This window comes from Manis javanica, chromosome 13 (assembly GCF_040802235.1).
Source record: "Manis javanica isolate MJ-LG chromosome 13, MJ_LKY, whole genome shotgun sequence".
NCBI lineage: Eukaryota > Metazoa > Chordata > Mammalia > Pholidota > Manidae > Manis > Manis javanica.
In genome coordinates, this window is record NC_133168.1 from 872367 (window position 1) to 896404 (window position 24038).

At 41.6% G+C, this 24038-nt stretch overlaps 1 long non-coding RNA gene across 3 annotated transcripts; it reads right to left on the reverse strand.

Annotated features, from left to right (window-relative positions):
* Positions 1–1871: 1871 nt before the first annotated feature.
* On the reverse strand, positions 1872–23989 carry LOC140845779 (uncharacterized). 3 transcript variants are annotated; one of them, XR_012124664.1, is made up of 2 exons: positions 23570–23989; positions 1872–2685 (listed from the first exon to the last, which is right to left on the reverse strand). It is a non-coding gene; the product is annotated as an uncharacterized lncRNA (long non-coding RNA). The 3 variants fall into 3 exon arrangements; XR_012124665.1 differs by having other exon boundaries at positions 23177–23989; XR_012124666.1 differs by having other exon boundaries at positions 23064–23989.
* Positions 23990–24038: the final 49 nt, after the last annotated feature.

Consider the following 24038-nt stretch of genomic DNA (forward strand, 5'->3'; position numbering starts at 1 on the left):
TTAGTGAATAAATTCTTACATGCTTAATCACCCTCTTTTTACCTGAGTCAATTTGGACAGCTTCCTTTTGCTTGTGACCAAAAAGTTCCTGACTCAACAGCTTTCAAAAAGTCCGTTTATGGCGCCCCACACCTCTACCTTCTCATGCCTCTCTGTAAACACCCAGATCCCACGGCCCTCCTGGAATCTGTGTTGTTGGTTGGGGGCAGCGAAGTATCAGGAGAAGACATGTCCTTGCAATGCCCCACAGCAGGGGTGCTGGGCCTTCTGGTCAGAGAATCGCCTTCAGGTACTGCCTGCTCGTCAGCAGTTCTCATAGATACTGGAAGAAACCAGGTGATCAGCCACCTGATGAATAAGCTATATAATTTGGTGCTATTTATTCATTCATAATTATATCAAATTGTAATTTGTGAATATAAATATATATATAAATTGTTGCTCCAGCACTTTCAGAACCTAAAGCCATTAAATCTTGGTAGCAGGCTCCTAACACCAGTTTTTCTATAAATTTAATACATATAGTTACAGTGTTTTAAGTATACATAGACATTTTTAGAAATTTTTCATTTTCTTCCTTGATCTCAGAATTCTTAAAAATCTGACTAAAAGGAAATTTTGTAAAAACCAAAACGAATTTGACTAAAGCATCAACCTAGACAGGCTTTATCTGCTATAGAGTCCAGATTCTAAAACAGTAGTGGGGTATTGTAATGAAGAAAGTTGTTGAAAATTATGACCTCAACTCATTCAGTATATCAAAGTCTAGAAACGAGGTAAAACACTCCTTCGCACGCCGACATAACTAACAGGACTGACAATGCCTGGCTGGTAGCAGTACGCTCAGCTCCTCGCCACCCAACGCTGAAAACACGGCTGCCGTCCCAGGTGAGGTACGTCCTTTACATCATTTTCTCATTTTTAAAAAATGTGAGCTTACCTCAGTTTGTGGGGATGGAGTTGTCCTCACGGTCGCTTGTTGAAACTTCCTTTTAACAAACTGTGTGATATTGAGATCTCTATTTGAGAAAACCTCGACTAAGAAAATCACCGAAGCAGAGATTTTTCAGCCACGTGCTCAGAGAGCGTGGGGAGAGCCCTCTTCTGTGCCCAGGTGGATATTCATAAACATGCCTGACCTTCATGGTTTTTTCTACAGAACCAGCTCAGTATTACTTATTCAAAACCCACAACTGTAAACTCAGGAATATTTTGTGTCTCGTGTGTACTTACCATTACGTGAAAGTATCAGGTCAGGACTCCTCCAAAGAACATACATAAAATGGATGAAACTAGGAATTTCTACATTTCAGTATAAATTCAGCTAAGGAATTTTATCCCACAGAATAAAAGAGTTACAAAAATCTGAAGTAGGGGAGATCGCATTGTTAAAAATAGTAGATGACTTTCTTCATACGCAAACATCAGATAATTGTGCATACTTTGGTATCTGATCATATCACAAAGTATGTATGTACTTTTAAAGTAACTTCCTTTCACTTTCAAATTCTGAGATGATGAAAACCATACATTTATTTATAAGTTGGCCACAGTGTTCACGATCGTTAAATCCTTATGAAAGTAGGGTAGACCAAAAGTAAAAGTCACCATCATTTTGGATAAAAGGATATAAATGATTTCTGGCCTTTAAAAAGTAGAATATTTTACGACTTTATATATGACAATCTAATTCTTATCTCTCTGAAAAGTGAAGTCACAATACTGTTTATTTTATTTTCATACCTAAATGAAATGTGAAACTTTTTCACTCACTCTGATATTTCTACAACCTACTTCATATCTTGCATTGCTTTTTCTTGAAAAGAATATAAGGTTTTCCTAAGGCAAACAATACTTAAGGAGGCGATTCATCATATCAATTTATTACTTTAATCAATTTTCTGATGGGTAATTTGAAGCTTAGATCTTTAAAGAAAGCAATTCCGTGAACGAAGTGTGGCAGTAGTTTTAGCTTAGCTTTGTCCAAATAGGCTAGTATTAGTGTGTACACTTTATGCACTCAGAATTATAATTATACTCAAGGAATATTTACTTTAACCCCTGACATGTATCGCTTGTTCTGAAGAGGTTACGTAGAAAGGAGTGATTCCTCTCTCCCTTGTGCCTTCTCCATGCAGCTTGCTGACCTACATGAAAGTCACTGTCACTCATTTAAATTCCAGCCTCCCGTGTGAAGTGGTGCATCGCTTCACTGACAGGACTGTGACCCGAAGTGTGAGAAGGGGAGTGTCAGCGTTTCCCAGCAGCAATGTCTTCAGCAATAGAGCGCGGCACCGCCTGGGCTGCAGGCCCTGTTCCAGTCGGGCACGTTTCTCTTCTACGTCTTCCATTGTGCAGGAGACACTCTCACACATTAGTTCTAATCCTTAAGTAAAGAGAAAAAAGCTAGAAAGAAAACCTAAAACCACCAGGCACAACCAAAAGTCATCTATAGCCTCTACAAGTTCCTGGGCGTGAAGTATCAGTCACTGGGATTTCCTTCGTCACTGCCAAGTCGCACAGCCCGGAACAGGTTTCCCAGCGGGAGGCGAGAGAAGAGGGCAGGGAAATGCTGCTCAGTGAACACGGGTGCGGGTGTGTGGCCGGCCCATCAGAAGACACAGCCTTGAGCCTGGTCCCGGTTCACAGTTACTTCACAGTGTAATAAAGGAGCCACAATATTACCTAGATGCAGAGAGGCAAAATAGAGAATTCCTAACCTCAGTTGTTAGTCAAAAAAATCAGATAGTTTAAGAATGATTTGGTTATTTAAGCATAATTTTTTCTTACTTTACCCAGAAAACCTTAAGATTTAGCTATTATCTTTATCAGTACATGAATTAATTACCAATTAGTTCAATCTTTCATTAATTCAACAACTATTCACCCAGTACCTATTATGGCATTGTGTGAGGTCTTAAGTATTCAAGACTCATAATATTGTGAGGTTCCCATAAGAAGTTTGTTATAAAAATGAAAAAGCACAGAGATTGAAATCAGCAATTCCTTGATTTATTTACTGCTGTGTTTTATTTTTAAGATAAACTTAGAATTTGAGCTCTTATTTGATACATTGTGGGTTACAAAACAGATATTTCCCAGTGTTAAGAAATGTAAGGAGAAAGTCTACATGAATAGTTACATAATACAAATTAGAAAATATATTAAGCTATAGAAAAATTTACTAGAGTTGTCTTTTAAACAAGAAGCTCTCAGTTTCACTTTAATCTAATTTATACACATTAAAATATTGTCTAAAGTATTATTACCTAAATTAGATAAATAGTTGCTGAAAAAGCATTTGACAAAAATCAATATCCATTCATAATAAAAAAAACTCCTAACAGGGTGGGCTTAGGGGGAACATATCACAACATAATAAAGGCCATAAATGACAAACCCATAATTAACGTCACACTCAATGCGGTGAAAAGCTGAAAGCTCTTTCTCTAAGATCAGCAACAATACAAGCATGCCCACTGTCACCACTTTTATTCAAAATAGTACTAGAGGTCCTAGACAATGCAATCAGATGAGAAAAAGAAAAAAAGGCATCCAAACTGGTAAGGAAGAAGTAAAATTGTCACTATTTGCAGATGACATGATTCTATACATAGAAAATGCCAAAGACTCCATAAAAAAACTACCAGAATTAATAGATGAATTCAGTGAAGTAGCAGGATACAAAGTTAATATACAGAAATCTATGGTACTTCTATGTACAAATAATGAGCTAACAGAAATTAAGAAATCAATCCCATTTACAATTGTATCAAAAAAGAATAAAATAGCTAGGAATAAATCTCCCAAGCAGGTGAAAGACTCATACTCTGAAAGCTATAAGACACTGATAAAAGAAACTGAAGATGACACAATTAAGTGGAAATCAACCCCATGCTCATGGACAGGAAAAATTAATATTGTTAAAATGGCCATTCCGGCCAAAGCATCTACAGATTCAGTGCAATCCCTATCAAAATACCAATAGTATTTTCCACAGAACTAGAGCAGATAATCCTAAAATCTGTGTGGCACCATAAAAGACCCTGAATAGCTAAAGCAGCTTTGAGAAAGAACAACCAAGCTGGGGGTACCAAGCTCCCTGATTTCAAGCTACACTACAAAACTATGGTGATCAAAATAGTATGGCACTGGCACCAGAGCAGACACAGGTCAATGGAACTGAACAGAGAGCACAGAAGCCAAGCCATGCATATGTGGTCAATTAATATACGATAAGGAGACAAGAATACATGATGGGGAAAAGACAGTCTCTTTAATAAATGGTGTTGGGAAATCTGGACAGCCACATGCAAAAGAATGAAACTGGAAGGCCTTGTAACATACACAGAAGTACACTTGAAATGGATTAAAGACCTAAATGTAAGACCAAAAACCATAGAGCTCCTTGACAAAACAGGTGGTAAACTCTTGAACATCAACATTAGTAATATATTTTCTGGATATGTCTCCCCAGGTCAGGGAAACCAAAGCAATATAAACAAGCCGGATGACATCAAACTAAAAAGCTTCATACGCTCAGCAAAACATAAGTCAACCTACTGAATGGGAGAAGATATTCATAAATGATATATTCAATAAGGGGCTAATGTCCAAAATATATGAAGCACTTATACCAAAACTCAACACCCAAAAGACAAATAGTCTGATTAAAAACTAGGCAAAAAAAAAAAAAAAAAAAAAACTAGGCAGAGGACTTGGACAGACATTTTTCCGAAGAAGTCATACAGATGACCAGCAGTCACATGAAAAGATGTTCTTGTGATTGACATTATTAAAGTGTATTTAAATGAACATTGTTTTTAATAATAGTTCTAAAATATTTTATATTTAAAATCAGCTCCTTATCACAGCTCCATGTTAAAAATTGTGAAATGATTTTTTAAATTTCTAAGGAGTGATAAGATTACATATTTATATGAAGGTGATAGTAAAAAAAAAATTGAAAAATGTAAATCTTAAGCAAAGTTAAGGGTGAGTAGGATCCAGGGGTCCATTTCCTCTGATCCAAGGTCTCCCAAACCTCCGTAGCATGTGGGCCACTTGTCAAATTCACAGATTATCAGGTGTCTCCCCTGGACGCTCTGATTCGCTGAGTCTTCCAAGGAGCCCGGGATTCTCTACTGCCACAAACCTAAGTAAGCCTTACCATTAAGGAAACTTGGGAAAACATTACCTTTTACCAGAAATAAGGAAGGAAATGTTTTAATTATAGCTGTGCCTGAAAATGAGAATAAAATTTAGCTTTGTATTATGATATCCAATAAAGAAGTTTGGGTTTGTTTTTCTAATACTTCTTACTAATAAACTACTTGTCAACAAATAATAAAAAATTAACAATTACTTATTAACAGGTATATAACAGAATTACATATAATAAAATTTCTAAAAAATCAGGATTTCTGGCTCACATAATTTGCCACAAAATGAAAGGTACCGTAGTGTGCGAATTCAAATTCCAGCTCTGCCACTTTCCAGGTTAAGTGACCTTGTGCAAGTTACTAAACCTCTCTATTCCTCAGCATCCTCATTTGCAGAATGGAGATTGTATTACTAGTAATTACAGTTGTTTGAAGATAAACGAGATAATTAATGTAAAGCCTTCACAGTAAAATGAGTAATTAATTGTTGAGCATCTTACTAGGTCTTGTATTCATTAACTAAAGGAGTGAGTATGCATAAAACCCTGAGAAGGGTGCCTGGCACATGGTGAGCACAGGATGTAAGCAGTTATTACATAAACTAATATCGAATAATAAGGACCTTTATTTTTATGACTGTATTTTAAATTTCTCTTCATATAAATATCATTTTATTTGCTCCTTCCATTAAACCTGTGAGGTAGCTTTTATTAGCCTCTTTTTATAAAGGAGGAAGCTGAGGCTTAGAGAGAATAAATTCATTCAAAGCGTAACACCTTGTTAGCTGAGCACTACTTAAGAGGCTGACTTTGCAGGACTGTGAGATAGGCCTGTGTCCTCTGGCATATTAAGGTCTGGACACAGGGAATGTGGCATAGCTATTTGCTGGGTTTAACTGATCTGTATCCTTTCTCAGACCCACTGTTGCTCTAAATCACCTAATAAATCAAATACAACCCCTCTGAGCTGGTCATTTCACCGCCTTGCCTTATTGTACCCAATCCCACTCATCAGATCCTTATCCCCTCCCTCTGTTGAAGTCAGATAAATGTTTCTTTTTTTTTTTTTTACATTTACCCCTAAGTATCTTATTCTTTTATCGAACGTACATGACAGTGGTTCAACAGTCCCCCTCCCAACACCCCCACTGACTCCCTTCCCCTTTAGTAACCACTAGTCCCTTCTCTGTGTCTATGAATCTAATGCTGTTTGTTCTTTCTATTTTGCTTTGTTTTTATGCTCCACAAATTAGGGAAATAATTTGGCACTTGTCTGTCTCTGCCTGGCTTATTTCACTGAGCATAATGCCCTCTAGATCCATCTATGTTGTTGCAAATGGCAGGATTTCTATTCTTTTTATGGTTGAATAATATTCCATTGTGCATATGTATCACCTCTTCTTTATCCATTCATCTATTGATGGACACTTGGGTTGCTTCCATATCTTGGCTATTGCAAATAGTGCAGTGATAAATATAGGGGTGCATATGTCTTTTTGAATCAGGGATTTTGTTTTCTTTGGGTGAATTCCTAGGAGTAGAATTATGGAGTCAAATGGTATTTTGTCCCGGCCTGCGGGACGAACGTGGAGTGTGCCGGAGACGCCTGCAGAAATGAAACAAGCAAGGGACACAAAGAACGACCAGCAAGACAGGATGTCTGATCAAGCTGGCACAGTTTATTGTTTGTAGGCTTAATTTATACAGGTCAGCAAGGAAGGGGTGGGTCAAAAGGCAATTGGACCTTAGGTGACGCTGGCGGGAAGGTGTAAAGGGGCGATTGGGCTTTGGTTGGCGCCGGCGGGAGCAGAGAACCCGGAAGAGAAGCAGGGAGTTCGCCATTTTGTGGGTGGAGGCTCTTTGGTCTCCGGCAGTATTTCTATTTTTAGTTTTTTGAGGAACCTCCATACTGCTTTCCACAATGGTTGCACCAGTTTACATTCCCACCAACAGTGGAGGAGGGTCCCCTTTCTCCACATCCTCACCAGCATTTGTTATTTCTTGTCTTTTGGATGTTGGCCATCCTAACTAGTCTCATTGTGGTTTTAATTTGTATTTCCCTGGTGATTAGTGATGTAGAGCATCTTTTCATGTGCCTATTGGCAGACAAACACGTTTCTTATTTCTGAGGCCTAATTATGATAACCATATTATCCACATCTAAACTTTGTGAGACAGGGACTGTGGGTGTAGTCAGAGCAGGGTGAGGGCCTCTGGAAAAAACAAGGCAGGATATTTACAGTCAGAGCAATGTAACTACATGCAAGGAAACCCCCTACCAAAACTCTGTGTTAAACATTAAACTCTGGAGTTTATGTAAACTCATTGTTTAGTGAAGTCAGTTGATACTCCCCAGATAAAGGAAAGTAGCCCATGTTTTATTACGCTAATTGTTTGTAATCATGTGTAAGATTCACTTTAGCATGTTAAAAGGGATTTAATATCTCATCAAGAACCAACATCCTAAGGCCACTTTTAACAAGTCCACACCCTAAGCCCTTTATCAGTTCCCCAAAATCCTCAACTGCCTATAAATCCCCTAGGTAGCGCAGCACCCCCGGCTCTCTTGTCCCCTCCTGGCATGAGCCAGGAGGAGCTCTGTCCTCTCACTGTATCTCTCAATAAAAGCCTCTGCCCCGGCTCTCCCACCTTGACTGTTTGCTAAGCTCATGCTTTGACTCCACAAACAAGAACCCCGGCATCCCTGGGATATATTATTTCACTGATAGTTCAAAAATGGGGCAGACATTAAAATCAGGTTCAGCCCAGAGAAGTTGGGATGCACAGTACCTACAGGGGGTCCTTCTTCCAGTCCTGATCTTACGCTCTTGACAGTAAATGGGCTCTACTGCTACTCTGTCCATATACTTGTGTCTTAGAAATGTGCTCAAAAAGTATGTACTTACGTTTGTATATGCGTTTTAAATGAAGGTGTGGAAAATACACATCAAATAGTTAACAGCGATTACTTCTGGGTGATGAGATTAGGGTTATTCAGTCCAGATTTAAATGTGTTATAGGCCTTTTTAGTAGTTAAATGGTTTTATCATGATCCTATGTTGCTTCTGTATTTCAAAAACTACCTCTGAATATTTAAAAATTAATCACACATAGAACTAAAAAAATATTCTTCTTTCCAAATGATTACCACTGCTCAATCTAGTGCTCAGTCAACTATTCAAGCAAACATCTCAGCAGCATCAGTTTAAACATGAAATTCAAGTTCTCAAGTCGGATCCTTTATGTTGATCAATTTTGCCAATTTGTGTTATATTCTATCTTCCTTGCTCTAACACTCTTTGAATCCATTCCTACAAGTTTCCCAGTTTCCAAATACAAACTTGCAAGATTTTGCTTTCAGTATGTAAAGCCAGATGTCCTCGGAACAGAAATGCAGTTTCCCCCCTAGGTACCCCAGAAGCCCTGTTATCTGGAGATGGGGAGGATTGGGGGGGATCTTCAGGAAAGCAAACCTCCCCCAAAGGTTCCTGCCTTAGGCTAGGTTTTAAGTCTTTAGACAAAGAAATTAGTTTTCTCAGGCAGGGAAGGAGGCTCTGTTCTCACTTGGCAGGGAGGGCCAGGGGAATTGGGCACGAGATTCCCAGCTCTGTGTTGAGTCCTTCCAAGTGTCCCCAGCTTAGTCCCAAGAGTTTACCTCCTTCCCAACCAAGTCTCAGTAAGAGACGTAAAGAGGGTGTGTTTATAAATTCTGTCACCTGCAAAATTAAACTGGGGCCTTGTCTGCCAGGCATTTGCAAGAGAACATTTGCATCTCTTTAAACATTGCATAGAAATTCTCTGGTTTTCTATGTATTCTTGAGCTCAGAGCTCAATGCCCTGATATTTTCTTATTCTTACTGAATATTCTTTTCTTCATTGTAACTAGAAGAAACCACTTCTCAATATCTGTGGCCATTTTTATTGTCATACTTGGCTAGTCAGTCCTGGAATTCTCAAAGGCTCGCCTTTTTTCAGAAACTTCATCCCAAACAAACCATTTTTTAAGAAATCAAGTCTTGCCCTGCTGTAATGGTTGGTTTATGTGTTACTCGGCTTGGCATTCAATCAAACATTAACTTAGGTGTTGCCATTAGGAATTTTGTAGATGGGATGGGATTACTTTCTATAACTGTTACTCTAAGTAAAGATTATCCTGTATTATAATTATTAATTGGATGATTATTCTCACTTGTTCTTTAAATGCTTTTCTTTGGGTAAATAAATGTAAGTTGACTATTTTTTTTCTCAACAGAACAAAGATATTGTTCTTCTGTCTTCTGATTTCAGTTGTAGATGTTAAGCGAACTATTACCATAATTATTGTCCATTTGTAGGAAATGTCTCTTCTCTCTGGCTGCTTTCATATCTTCTCTTTGTCTTTGGCATTCTGAAATTTCATTATGGCAGGACTAGGTAGATTTTGATTAGGTGTGTGTTTCTTAAATTCTGTTTAAAGTTGATTGTGATTCATGGAATAGTGTCCATGGTAGGCAAAATAATGGATCCTCAAATATGTCCATGTCCTGAGCATCAGAACCTGTGAATATGTTAGGCTACATAACAAAGAGGAATTAAGGTTACAGATGAGAAAAAGCATTTGATAAAATTCAACATCCATTCATGATAAAAACTCCGAACAGGGTGGGCTTAGGGGGAACATATTTCAACATAATAAAGGCCATAGAGGTGGGGTGAAAAGCTGAAAGCTCTTCCTCTAAGATCAGTAATAATACAAGCATACCCACTGTCACCACTTTTATTCAAAATAGTACTAGCGGTCCTAGACACTGTAATCAGATGAGAAAAAGAAATAAAAGGCATCCAAACTGGTAAGGAAGAAGTAAAATTGTCACTATTTGCAGATGACATGATTCTATACATAGAAAATGCCAAAGACTCCATAAAAAAACTACCAGAATTAATAGATGAATTCAGTGAAGTAGCAGGATACAAAGTTAATATACAGAAAGCTATGGTGCTTCTATGTACAAATAATGAACTAACAGAAATTAAGAAATCAATCCCATTTACAATTGTATCAAAAAAGAATAAAATAGCTAGGAATAAATCTCCCAAGCAGGTGAAAGACTCATACTCTGAAAGCTATAAGACACTGATAAAAGAAACTGAAGATGACACAATTAAGTGGAAATCAACCCCATGCTCATGGACAGGAAAAATTAATATTGTTAAAATGGCCATTCTGACCAAAGCATCTACAGATTCAGTGCAATCCGTATCAAAATAACAATAGGGGGCAGAGCCAAGATGGCGGCGTGAGTAGAGCAGCAGAAATCTCCCAAAACCACATATATCTATGAAAATATAACAAAGACAACTCTTCCTAAAATAGAGACCAGAGGACACAGGACAACATCCAGACCACATCCACACCTGCGAGGACCCAGCGCCTCGCAAAGGGGGTAAGATACAAGGCCCGGCCCGGCGGGACCTGAGCACCTGTCCCACCGGCCCCTGGCGGGAGGAGAGGAGTCGGAGCAGGAGGGAGAGGGAGCCCAGGACTGCTGAGCACCCAGCCCCAGGATTCCGGACCAGAGGGCAGACACAGTGCATGCGTGGGGCCCTCGATACTAGGGAAACAGGGTGGCAGGACCGGTGAGCGGGTGCCTGAGGCCGATACCGGAGAACAAAGAAACGGGAGAGGGCATATATTTTTTTTTTTTGGTGAGTGCTTTTTGGAAGTCTTAAAGGGACAGGGACCCCAATACTAGGGAAGCAGGGCAGCAAGACGGGTGAGCAGGTGCCTGAGACCGGCACCTGAGGACAAAGAAAATCATGTCTTTTTTTTTTTCTTTTTTAAAAAAAATTATTTATTTATTTAATTATTATTATTATTTTTTTGCTGTTGTTGTTTTGGTTTGGAGAGTGCTTTTTGGAAGTCTTAAAGGGCAGGGCAGGACACTTAGTCCAGAGGCAGGGAATCTGGGGATCTCTGGGCACTCTAACACCCTGGGCAGCAGGGAGCACGGAGGCCCCTTGCGGAGATAAATAGCCTCCCGGCCGCTCCCCCTCCAACAGGGCTCCACCATTTTGGAGCAGCAGCCCTAGCCTGGTCACGCCCACAGAAACAGCGGAGATAAACTCCATGGCAGCCAGGCAGGAAGCAGAAGCCCTGTCTGTGCACAGCTGCCCAGCACAAGCCACTAGAGGTCGCTATTCTCCCAGGAGAGGAAGGCCACAAACCAACAAGAAGGGAAGCTCTCCCAGCCGTCACTCGTACCAGCTCTGCAAACTGTCTCTATCACCATGAAAAGGCAAAACTACAGGCAGACAAAGATCACAGAGACAACACCTGAGAAGGAGACAGACCTAACCAGTCCTCCTGAAAAAGAATTCAAAATAAAAATCATGAACATGCTGACGGAGATGCAGAGAAAAATGCAAGAGCAATGGGATGAAGTCCGGAGGGAGATCACAGATGCCAGAAAGGAGATCACAGAAGTGAAACAATCTCTGGAAGGATTTATAAGCAGAATGGATAAGATGCAAGAGGCCATTGAAGGAATAGAAACCAGAGAACAGGAACGTATAGAAGCTGACATAGAGAGAGATAACAGGATCTCCAGGAACGAAACAATACTAAGAGAACTGTGTGACCAATCCAAAAGGAACAATATCCATATTATAGGGGTACCAGAAGAAGAAGAGAGAGGAAAAGGGATAGAAAGTGTCTTTAAAGAAATAATTGCTGAAAACTTCCCCAAACTGGGGGAGGAAATAATCAAACAGACCACGGAAATACACAGAACCCCCAACAGAAAGGATCCAAGGAGGACAACACTAAGACACATAATAATTAAAATGGCAAAGATCAAGGACAAGGAAAGAGTTTTAAAGGCAGCTAGAGAGAAAAAGGTCACCTATAAAGGAAAACCCATCAGGCTAACATCAGACTTCTCGACAGAAACCCCACAGGCCAGAAGAGAATGGCATGATATATTTAATGCAATGAAACAGAAGGGCCTTGAACCAAGGATACTGTATCCAGCACGACTATCATTTAAATATGATGGCAGGATTAAACAATTCCCAGACAAGCAAAGCTGAGGGAATTTGCTTCCCACAAACCACCTCTACAGGGCATCTTACACGGACTGCTCTAGATGGGAGCACTCCTAGAAAGAGCACAGAACAAAACACCCAATATATGAAGAATGGAGGAGGAGGAATAAGAAGGGGGAGAAGAAAAGAATCTCCAGACAGTGTATATAACAGCTCAATAAGCAAGCTAAGTTAGGCAGTAAGATACTAAAGAGGCTAACCTTGAACCTTTGGTAACCATGAATTTAAAGCCTGCAATGTCAATAAGTACATATCTCTCAATAGTCACCCTAAATGTAAATGGACTTAATGCACCAATCCAAAGACACAGAGTAATAGAATGGATAAAAAAGCAAGACCCATCTATATGCTGCTTACAAGAAACTCACCTCAAACCCAAAGACATGCACAGACTAAAAGTCAAGGGATGGAAAAACATATTTCAGGCAAACAACAGTGAGAAGAAAGCAGGGGTTGCAGTACTAATATCAGACAAAATAGACTTCAAAACAAAGAAAGTAACAAGAGATAAAGAAGGACACTACATAATGATAAAGGGCTCAGTCCAACAAGAGGATATAACCATTCTAAATATATATACACCCAACACAGGAGCACCAGCATATGTGAAACAAATACTAACAGAACTAAAGAGGGAAATAGACTGCAATGCATTCATTTTAGGAGACTTCAACACACCACTCACCCCAAAGGATAGATCCACCGGGCAGAAAATAAGTAAGGACACACAGGCACTGAACAACACACTAGAACAGATGGACCTAATAGACATCTATAGAACTCTACATCCAAAAGCAACAGGATATACATTCTTCTCAAGTGCACATGGAACATTCTCCAGAATAGACCACATACTAGCCCACAAAAAGAGCCTCAGTAAATTCCAAAATATTGAAATTCTACCAACCAATTTTTCAGACCACAAAGGTATAAAACTAGAAATAAATTCTACAAAGAAAACAAAAAGGCTCACAAACACATGGAGGCTTAACAACATGCTTCTAAATAATCAATGAATCAACGAACAAATCAAAATAGAGATCAAGGAATATATATAGAAACAAGTGACAACAACAACAACACAAAGCCCCAACTTCTGTGGGACGCAGCGAAAGCAGCCTTAAGAGGAAAGTATATAGCGATCCAGGCACACTTGAAGAAGGAAGAACAATCCCAAATGAATAGTCTAACATCACAATTATCAAAACTGGAAAAAGAAGAACAAATGAGGCCTAAAGTCAGCAGAAGGAGGGACATAATAAAGATCAGAGAAGAAATAAACAAAATTGAGAAGAATAAAACAATAGCAAAAATCAATGAAACCAAGAGCTGGTTCTTTGAGAAAATAAACAAAATAGATAAGCCTCTAACCAAACTTATTAAGAGAAAAAGAAAATCAAACCAAATCAACAGAATCAGAAATGAGAATGGAAAAATCACGACAGACTCCATAGAAATACAAAGAATTATTAAAGACTACTATGAAAACCTATATGCCAACAAGCTGGAAAAACTAGAAGAAATGGACAACTTTCTAGAAAAATACAACCTCCCAAGACTGACCAAGGAAGAAACACAAAAGTTAAACAAACCAATTACGAGCAAAGAAATTGAAACAGTAATAAAAAAACTACCCAAGAACAAAACCCAGGGGCCGGACGGATTTACCTTGGAATTTTATCAGACACACAGAGAAGACATAATACTCATTCTCCTTAAAGTTTTCCAAAAAATAGAAGAAGAGGGAATACTCCCAAACTCATTCTATGAAGCCAACATCACCCTAATACCAAAACCAGGCAAAGACTCCGCCAAAAAAGAAAATTATAGACCAATATCCCTGATGAATGTAGATGCAAAAATACTCAATAAAATATTAGCAAACAGAATTCAACAGCATATCAAAAGGATCATACACCATGACCAAGTGGGATTCATCCCAGGGATGCAAGGATGGTACAACATTCGAAAATCCATCAACATCATCCACCACATGAACAAAAAGAAAGACAAAAACCACATGATCATCTCCATAGATGCTGAAAAAGCATTTGACAAAATTCAACATCCATTCATGATAAAAACTCTCAGCAAAATGGGAATAGAGGGCAAGTACCTCAACATAATAAAGGCCATATATGATAAACCCACAGCCAACATTATGCTGAACAGCGAGAAGCTGAAAGCTTTTCCTCTGAGATCGGGAACTAGACAGGGATGCCCACTCTCCCCACTGTTATTTAACATAGTACTAGAGGTCCTAGCCACGGCAATCAGACAAAACAAAGAAATACAAGGAATCCAGATTGGTAAAGAAGAAGTTAAACTGTCACTATTTGCAGATGATATGATATTGTACATAAAAAACCCTAAAGACTCCACTCCAAAACTACTAGAACTGATATCAGAATACAGCAAAGTTGCAGGATACAAAATTAACACACAGAAATCTGTAGCTTTCCTATACACTAACAATGAACCAATAGAAAGAGAAATCAGGAAAACAATTCTGTTCACAATTGCATCAAAAAGAATAAAATACCTAGGAATAAACCTAACCAAAGAAGTGAAAGACCTATACCCTGAAAACTACAAGGCACTCTTAAGAGAAATTAAAGGGGACACTAACAAATGGAAACTCATCCCATGTTCATGGCTAGGAAGAATTAACATCATCAAAATGGCCATCCTGCCCAAAGCAATATACAGATTTGACGCAATCCCTACCAAATTACCAGCAACATTCTTCAATGAACTGGAACAAATAATTCAAAAATTCATATGGAAACACCAAAGACCCCGAATAGCCAAAGCAATCCTGAGAAAGAAGAATAAAGTAGGGGGGATCTCACTCCCCAACTTCAAGCTCTACTACAAAGCCATAGTAATCAAGACAATTTGGTACTGGCACAAGAACAGAGCCACAGACCAGTGGGACAGAGAGACTCCAGAAATTAACCCAAACATATATGGTCAATTAATATTTGATAAAGGAGCCATGGACATACAATGGCGAAATGACAGTCTCTTCAACAGATGGTGCTGGCAAAACTGGACAGCTACATGTAGGAGAATGAAACTGGATCACTGTCTAACCCCATACACAAAAGTAAATTCAAAATGGATCAAAGACCTGAATGTAAGTCATGAAACCATAAAACTCTTAGAAAAAAACATAGGCAAAAACCTTTTAGACATAAACATGAGTGACCTCTTTTTGAACATATCTCCCCGGGCAAGGAAAACAACAGCAAAAATGAACAAGTGGGACTATATTAAGCTGAAAAGCTTCTGAACAGCAAAAGACACCATCAATAGAACAAAAAGGAACCCTACAGTATGGGAGAATATATTTGTAAATGACAGATCTGATAAAGGCTTGATGTCCAGAATATATAAAGAGCTCACACGCCTCAACAAACAAAAAACAAGTAATTCAATTAAAAAATGGGCAGAGAAACTGAACAGACAGTTCTCCAAAAAAGAAATACAGATGGCCAATAGACACATGAAAAGGTGCTCCACATCGCTAATTATCAGAGAAATGCAAATTAAAACTACAATGAGGTATCACCTCACACCAGTAAGGATGGCTGCCATCCAAAAGACAAACAACAACAAATGTTGGCGAGGCTGTGGAGAAAGGGGAGCCCTCTTACACTGCCGGTGGGGATGTAAATTAGTTCAACCATTGTGGAAAGCAGTATGGAGGTTCATCAAAATGCTCAAAACAGACCTACCATTTGACCCAGGAATTCCACTCCTAGGAATTTACCCTAAGAATGCAGCACTCCAGTTTGAAAAAGACAGATGCACCCCTATGTTTATCGCAGCACTATTTACAATAGCCAAGAATTGGAAGCAACCTAAATGTCCATCAGTAGATGAATGGATAAAGAAGATGTGGTACATATACACAATGGAATACTACTCAGCCATAAGAAGTGGAAAAATCCAACCATTTGCAGCAACATGGATGGAGCTGGAGAGTATTATGCTCAGTGAAATAAGCCAGTGGAGAAAGACAAGTACCAAATGATTTCACTCATCTGTGGAGCATAAGAACAAAGGAAAAACTGAAGGAACAAAACAGCAGCAGAATCACAGAACCCAAGAATGGACTGACAGTCACCAAAGGGAAAGGGACTGGGGAGGGGGGTTGGGTACGGAGGGATAAGGGGGGTGTAGAAGAAGGGGAGTGTTAAGATTAGCATGCATAAAGGGGGGGTGGGAGAAAGGGGAGGGCTGTACAACACAGAGAAGACAAGTAGTAATTCTACAGCATTTTGCTATGCTGATGGGCAGTGACTGTAAAGGGGTTTACAGGGGGAACCTGGTATAGGGGAGAGCCTAGTAAACATAATATTCTTCATGTAAGTGTAGATTGAAGATAAAAAAGAAAAAAAAGAAAGAAAAGGGGGATTACTCCTTGATAGGATAAAACTAACTGTAAATCAACAATTAATGCATGCTTTAAATATTCTTAATTTTGACTTGAATAGATGGTGGCAGAGGAGAAAGGAAAATGTCAGAGAAAATACTAGAGCAAAATGAATTAGAAACACCCATCCGCAGACACATCCCTGTGAAAGATTCTATCTCTGGGATCAGAGATCCTAAATGTCTATGGAAAAAACAGGACACTTAAAGGGGTAAAACAGACTTACATCTGAACCACTGAATGTTCAGGAACAGCGGGGGTAATGCCTCTGGGGTTCTGAGGGAAATTCATCCTTTAACTTGGAACTAACAGCCAGCCAAGAACTAGTCATTACAAGAGCGTGGAAAGCGGCGAACCTGATCCCTGCTCACCAGGAGCTCACTGCAGGGCTGGGCAGGCAGACAGGTATGATCGCGTGTAAGATGGCCCTGGCTGAGACCTAACCTGGGAGGAACCCTCAGTAAATCTCTTCAGCAAATTTCCCCGACTAGATTAGACTGTGGCAAGACTTTTTATTGCCATATTCAAATTAGACTTCCACAGAGCTTATGAATTGGTCATGACTAAGGGCATCAGCATTAAAAAATAGTCACCCTTTTTCTTACTAGCTCTGTCACACAGGCACTGAACCCAATCTGCAAGATCTGCAGCTCAGTTCTCATTACTGACCCGCTGGAGGCTGGGCACACCCACCTGCCCTCCCGATTTGAACACAGGCTTGAGGCTCTCTTCCTTCACTGACGTTCTCAGCATCAAAGGAACTCAATTTTTTAATGTTTAGACCAAACTTAAAATTCCTTAGTGGCTTTGTGATTAAGCCAGTATTAATTTCTGTGTGGTCATTACTTATTTTTTGCTTAAAACTTAGGCAGGCTGCAGCCTGCTGTCTGGCAAGCAGTCTGTACTTTATCGGGGCTAAGAAGTTCAAAGAATAAACAGATGACAGGCATAGTCATATTTGTGGGCTTTCTGTTTCTTTTTCTGTTTTCCTGAAAACACAGCAAGCCATAGAGACAAATAAGGCTCCTATGTTATCTTGCTGCTACTTGAAAGGAATCTGAGTTTTTCCTTGTCTGAATGAAGGAAAAAAAAATGTCCTCCAGCCCTCTTTGAAGCGGCGCCAGCTCAGTATCGGGACCCACCGGCCTGCTCCTTGTTCTGTAGCACATGTAGTTTGTGTATTTGAGGATATCATATATTTTCCCAAACATGATTCACTAAAAAATGACAATTAAAGGAACACAAAGACCATGTGATCTGTCTACAGAGAATACTGGGCGCATTTGTACGGCTCATTCACCGCCATGTGTTTTTGTCATTGGAGAAATAGGGCTAAAAGATGAAGTGTTTCAGTGACAGTCTTGTGGTCAGACCCTCTTTGGCGAGCGTCTGAGGCGCCAGGGCTTCCTGCCTCCCTGTGAAGGTGGGGTGGGGGTCGGGTCGATCTCTTCTCTCTAGATGACTCGTTCACGGATGGTCAGAGCTTGGGCATCGTGCTCGGTTGAAGAGTGTCCCCCAGAATTCATGTCCACCTGGAACCTCAGAGTGTGACCTTATTTGGAAATAAGGTGCATAGATATAACACAAGTTACATTACAGTGAAGTCATACTGGATCAGGGTGGGGCCTACATCCAAAGTGGCTGATGGCCTTTTAAGGAGAGGGGCATCTGGGCACAGACAGTAACGAAGATGTGGCCACGTGGAGAGAGAGGCACAGATTGGAGTCTCACTGCCAAGAGCTGGGAGAGAGGCACGGAGAAGATCCTCCCTCTGCCCCCAGGCGCAGCCAGCGCTGCCTGCACGGCGATTCCAGGCTCCCGGCCTCCGAACTGTGCGAATACATCCGTGTGCTGTGAGCCCCTCGGTTTGCGGCAACTTGTCGCGGCAGCCCTAGGAAACTGACACAGGCGTCAGGCTCTTCGCGTGCTGGGCAGGTGGGCAGCGCTCCCCCTGGTCTGCACCCTCATCCAGCAGGAGGGGCCTGATTCAGACACGGCCTCCTGTTCCTTTCCCTCAGTGTCCCTGACAGAACAACTTGTGTTTTCCCAGTGGCCTCAGGCTTAGGCCATCTTTATGAAACGGAGCTTTGCTCTGAGACTTTTGATCCACGTTTAAGAAGTCTGAATACACCTCCCCGAAGAGAATAGGTGTTCACAGGCGGTTAATACTCTGACCGCTGCTCACCACGGGAAAGGCCAAAGGCGAGGGGGCCTCTCAGGAATATCTCAGTGGCCGTGGCGACTACACAGGCTGTGTATTTACCAGCCCTGTGGCTCCTCCATGCGCCGAGAAGGGGAGCTGATGACGGACACCAACCACATGTGACGGGAGAGGCAGCAGAGGCGGCAGTTCCAACAAGGTGTAAGCCGGAGGAGGACGGCTGGGGTCGCGTGACCTGGACGAGGGGCACAGTCAGTACTCCTTGGTGCTGTCCTTGTCCTGTCTGAGAGACCTGGGGTTCAACACTATCACTGACCTGCACAGATTATCCTCCCAGAGCCTCAGTTTTCTTATCTGTGAAATGGAGGTGACACATACCTTCCTCTGAGGGAAGTTGCAAGGATATTAGCTAAGTTCATAAAATGTGGATTCAAAAAATGTTAGCTCTCATTCTCCACTGAAATGCCAAAAAATACCATAACCCGGGAATCCCACTCCTTGGAATTTACCCAAAGAACACAACTTCTCAGATTCAAAAAGGCAGGTGCACCCCTATGTTTATCGCAGCACTATTTACAATAGCCAGGATATGGAAGCAACCTAGGTGTCCATCAGTGGATGAATGGATAAGGAAGATGTGGTGCATATACACAATGGAATACTATTCAGCCATAAGAAACAAACAAATCCATTTGCAACAACATGGGTGGAGCTGGAGGACATTATGCTCAGTGAAATAAGCCAGGCAGAGAAAGACAAATGCCAAATGATTTCACTCATTTGTGGAGTATAACAATGAAGCAAAACTGAAGGAACAAAATAGCAGCAGACTCACAGACTGCAAGAAGGAACTAGTGGTTACCAAAGGGAGGGGTGTGGGAGGGCGGGTGTGGGAGGGAGGGAGAAGGGGATTGAGGGGTATTATGTTTAGTACACGTGCTGTGGGGGATCATGGGGAGAACAGTGCAGCACAGAGAAGGCAAATAGTGCCTCTGTGGCGTCTTACTACACTGATGGACAGTGACTGCATTGGGGTATGGGGGGGACTTGATAATATGGGTAAATGTAGTAAACATTGTTTTTTCATGTGAAACCTTCATAAGAGTGTATATCAATAATACCTTATTAAAAATTAAAAAAAAAGAATATGAAGATTCATATAATTAAATGCAATTAAAAAATACCATAACCATTCATTCTTTCCTCAAGACCCCTGCTCTTATCAACATAGCTTTTTATCTGTGCATTTGATTGATTCCTGTGTCATACAGAAGTTATTTTTATTATGAGGCCAGGAATCTGTTTTTCAATCTCCTTTTCTTCACGTGGACGCAATCTGACTCTCCCCACCCACCTTCTGAAAAAGCTCTTTCCTCCTTTCCCTGTGAAACTGCCTGTGCTTGGATCTCGTTCTAGAGCCCATATTTCAGCCCCAATAGTTCCTAGGGCCTCTCCTCTCCTCTCCCCACCAGCTTCCCCCTGAGCGTGGAAGTTCCTTCCTCCTACTAACATCAAACTATTAACAAAACTGAACTTTGCAGCTCTCTTGACCAGGCCAGCTACTATCCTTTCTCCTTCGTTTCATAGCCAAGCTCCCACTTTTCATTTAAATTTTATTTACTTACCTTTAGAAAGGGTAACAGCTCATGGATCAAGATCAAACAAGGCACATGGTGCTGATTCTCTCCTTCCTACTCCTTATTCTTAAGCAGTTTCCGTTCCCTGAGCGAACAGTTTCTTGTGGTTTTTTAGAGATAACCCTATGCATGCACAAGCAACTATGTATTTTTTTCTTTTGTACAAACAGGTTAGCATATTATACTCTTGATTCTTTTTTTCATTTAATATTTCTTGGAGATCTTTTGATATCAATACCCACACAACTTCCTAATTTTCTTGGTCTTCCAAAAAGCAGATACCAACATGGTATTGGATATAAAAGAGATTTAGTGGGGAAAAGGCCTGTGAGGGAGAAAAGAGGAAGCTGGAGGTGCGGTCAGATGATGTGGAACTGACCCCTGTGAAGGAGAGAGGGAAGGAGGGTTGGGCAGGCAGTGACTGCAGGGACTCAGACTGTGAGAGGTCTAAGAAAACGTCAGACAGGCGTAGGCCTGGGGCGTCCTTAGGCCAGTCGCCTTGGATGAATCTATCTTGCTGGAATGGACCTGTCTTAGTGTCCTGGGTTCCTCAGTCACAGGCTGGGAGCAGCTCACGGTGGTGGGGGGCCCTCACTGCAGATGCAGTGGTCCATTCAGAGAGCCTGCAGGGAGGTGATCTGAGAGGCATATGTCACAGTGTTCACATTATTTTTAGGGCTGCATAATAATTCATTAATGGATATGCACAGCTCATTTATCCAGTTCCCTCCTAATAAACTTTTCTGTTGTTTCCAGTCCTTTCCTATGAGAAACAATGTGCAGTGAATAACTTAAATTATATCATCTTGCACATGTTTGGAATGTCACAAGTTGGGCTCCTGGGGAAGCAGACCCTGAGATGGATAGCAACATGTAATCAGTTTATTATACAATGTTCCTGGGATCAATACTTCTGGAAGGGAAAGAAGGGCAGGACGGGGGGAGACTGAGAAGTTGGTCTGTAATGCATTCTTGGTGATGGCTTCAGTCCACGTGATAGGGAATTCTGAAGATAGGATGACCCATCAGTTGTCCTCAAGTGGGTGAGAGGTCTGGGTCTTTACTTCCCTGCACTCATCAGTCACTCGATGTAGGCTGCTCTAGGAAAATGGCATCACCTAGGTGAGGCTCTTGAGCCAAGGCAATTCCTGAAGGTGGCTTATTGGAGGCTGGCTGTGGCCGCACTCCCAGCAGCTTGGGGGAGGATATCCTTCAGTCTTGAAGGGGGTTCTGGGAGGCACATCACAGCACCCACCACAGGAGTATAATTGTAGGATATTACTGTGTAATTTTGATAGATGTTGCCAAGATAAAAATCTCATGTATGTATTGGTATGTATTCTGTGAATATATACCTCCACCGGCAACGTGGGAAAGTGGCTGTTATCCCATATCCTGGGTAACACAGGGTGTGGTCAAATTTTTACTTTTTTAATTAGGCTTTTCAAAATCTTTATCTGATTTTTTTACTAACACATTTTTCCACTTTCCATTTACTCCCAAGAATGTATTTATTAAGCCCTGGCTCTGCAGGTTACTGTCCCAGTGTGTTCCTATGTAAAATGGGAATAATAAAAGACCACACCTTATGGGGATATTGAGAATACAATGAATTTAAAACCTCACATTTAAAAATAGCAACCAAAAACTGTCCACACCCCACCATCACACACTGATGATTTCCGAATCTATACACTTAGGCCAGACTTTTTATCTTCTTACTGACATAAAATATTCATCTGCTTTTTATTGGTCTTAATGCCCCACAGGTGTTTCGAGTTCAACATGCCCCAGCCAAACTCATCCTCCTCCTCCCAACAACTGCTTCTATTCCTTTATTTCCCACTTTATTGTTGAAGGAAAAAAACTTTAAGTCATCCTGGATTATTCTCTCTTCAATTTGATTCATAAATAATTGTTACCTGGTAACTCACAAGCAGCGCGGGCACTCCATGGTTTGGATTCTTGCGTTTTACAAATATTAATGCGAGAGCTTCTCTGCTGGTCTTACCTTCCTCCAGTCTATCCCCAGCATCGCAGTCAGGAGGATTTTTACACAACACTAACCACATTACTCCTTAGCTCAAAGGTCCTTAATGGCTTCTTCCTGCCCACAGAATGATGAAATCTAAAACTTCTGCCTGACATTTATAACTTTGTAATCTGACCTCTGCTCATCGGTCAGGTCTCTTCCTAGCCATTCCCTTTCCCTGCATAATCCTTAATACTCAAGCTGGTTGCCTTTCTCAGAGTAGATCGTGTTGTTTCCTGATAGATGTTCCTGCTGTTATGACTAGAATAATTCCCTACTTGTCCTCCACATAAAGTTCTTTAAATTTTGGCTCAAATCTACCTCCTTTGTGAACACTCCTCTAGAAGGCCTCCTGTTCTACCATTCCTTCGTACCTAAAGTTGATCTTAAATCTGTTTGCACGGTTATTTCTGCAGTAGGTATCAGCCCTGATGGAAACAGACCAATTTTCATCTGGTATCTCCAGTATTTATGACAGTGCCTGGAAATTAGTGAAACTCAGATACCTCTTGGTTTCTAGATCTGAGGAAGCTTCCCAGGAAACTTACTGCTGGAGTAAATAAGCCATCCTCCCCCCTCTTGCTCCAGTTTTCCAGGTTTTTCCCAAAATCTAGCCGGCGGGTCACTATTAGCTTTCCTCGCCGCCGCAGGCCGCACAGACCTTTTCCGCCTCTGGCTCCCACTGGCTGTGGCACAGAAATCCTACTGCAGCACCCGGTGTGGTTAAGATCGGTGATCGGTGCCAAGCATCTGACACGTGCTCCACGCACTAAGGTGAGTCAACGTTCACCTGGTCAGGGGCCTTTCACATCCCAGGGGACGCCCCCCATCTGGCGGGGGCGGTAAAAACCCCCTCACAGTCCAACCCAAGCGACTGTTTCTAAAACGCTGCACCGGCCCGGCTCTTCGTCCTCGGAGAAGACCAAGAGTAGAGCGCCCAGGAAAGGGTGCCGGCGGCCGCAGCGGCAGAAGTTGGCGTTCCCCTCAGTCCCACGTTGCAACGAAAAAACGGCTTTTGAAAAACGGTTTTCGCGTGGTAAAGGGAAACACTGACCTATCAGGCAGAACCGAGCACGTCCGACGGCCAATCCAGAGCTGGAGAGCCCAGGCCGGGATCCCACGCGCCAACGAGCACGTCATTCTTTGCTCCCCACCAATGAGAGGCTGGCCGGGAGGCGGGGCAACAGCCGACCAATAGCCACAAAAAACAAATAGCCGTCGGTACTGTCCCCGCTGCTCGCATACCTGGGCGAGGCGCTGGTCAAGTGCTTCCCACGCCCCGTAGCGCTCGGAGGCAGTTACAGCGCAGTTCCTTCCTCACACCAGGCCAGGGCCTTCTTCCGCCAGCTCCCACAGGCTAGCAAAAAACACGCCGCAACTTGGCGCTTTCCTCCTTCACAGGAACTGGCGGCGCCGCGCTGCCCGAGAGGGCGGGCGGCTCAGGCGTGCGTGCCGAGGGGCGAGGCTGTGGCGGCGCAAAGTCCCCTGGGAGCGGTAGTTTCCTTGGCCGGCGGAGCTTGCGG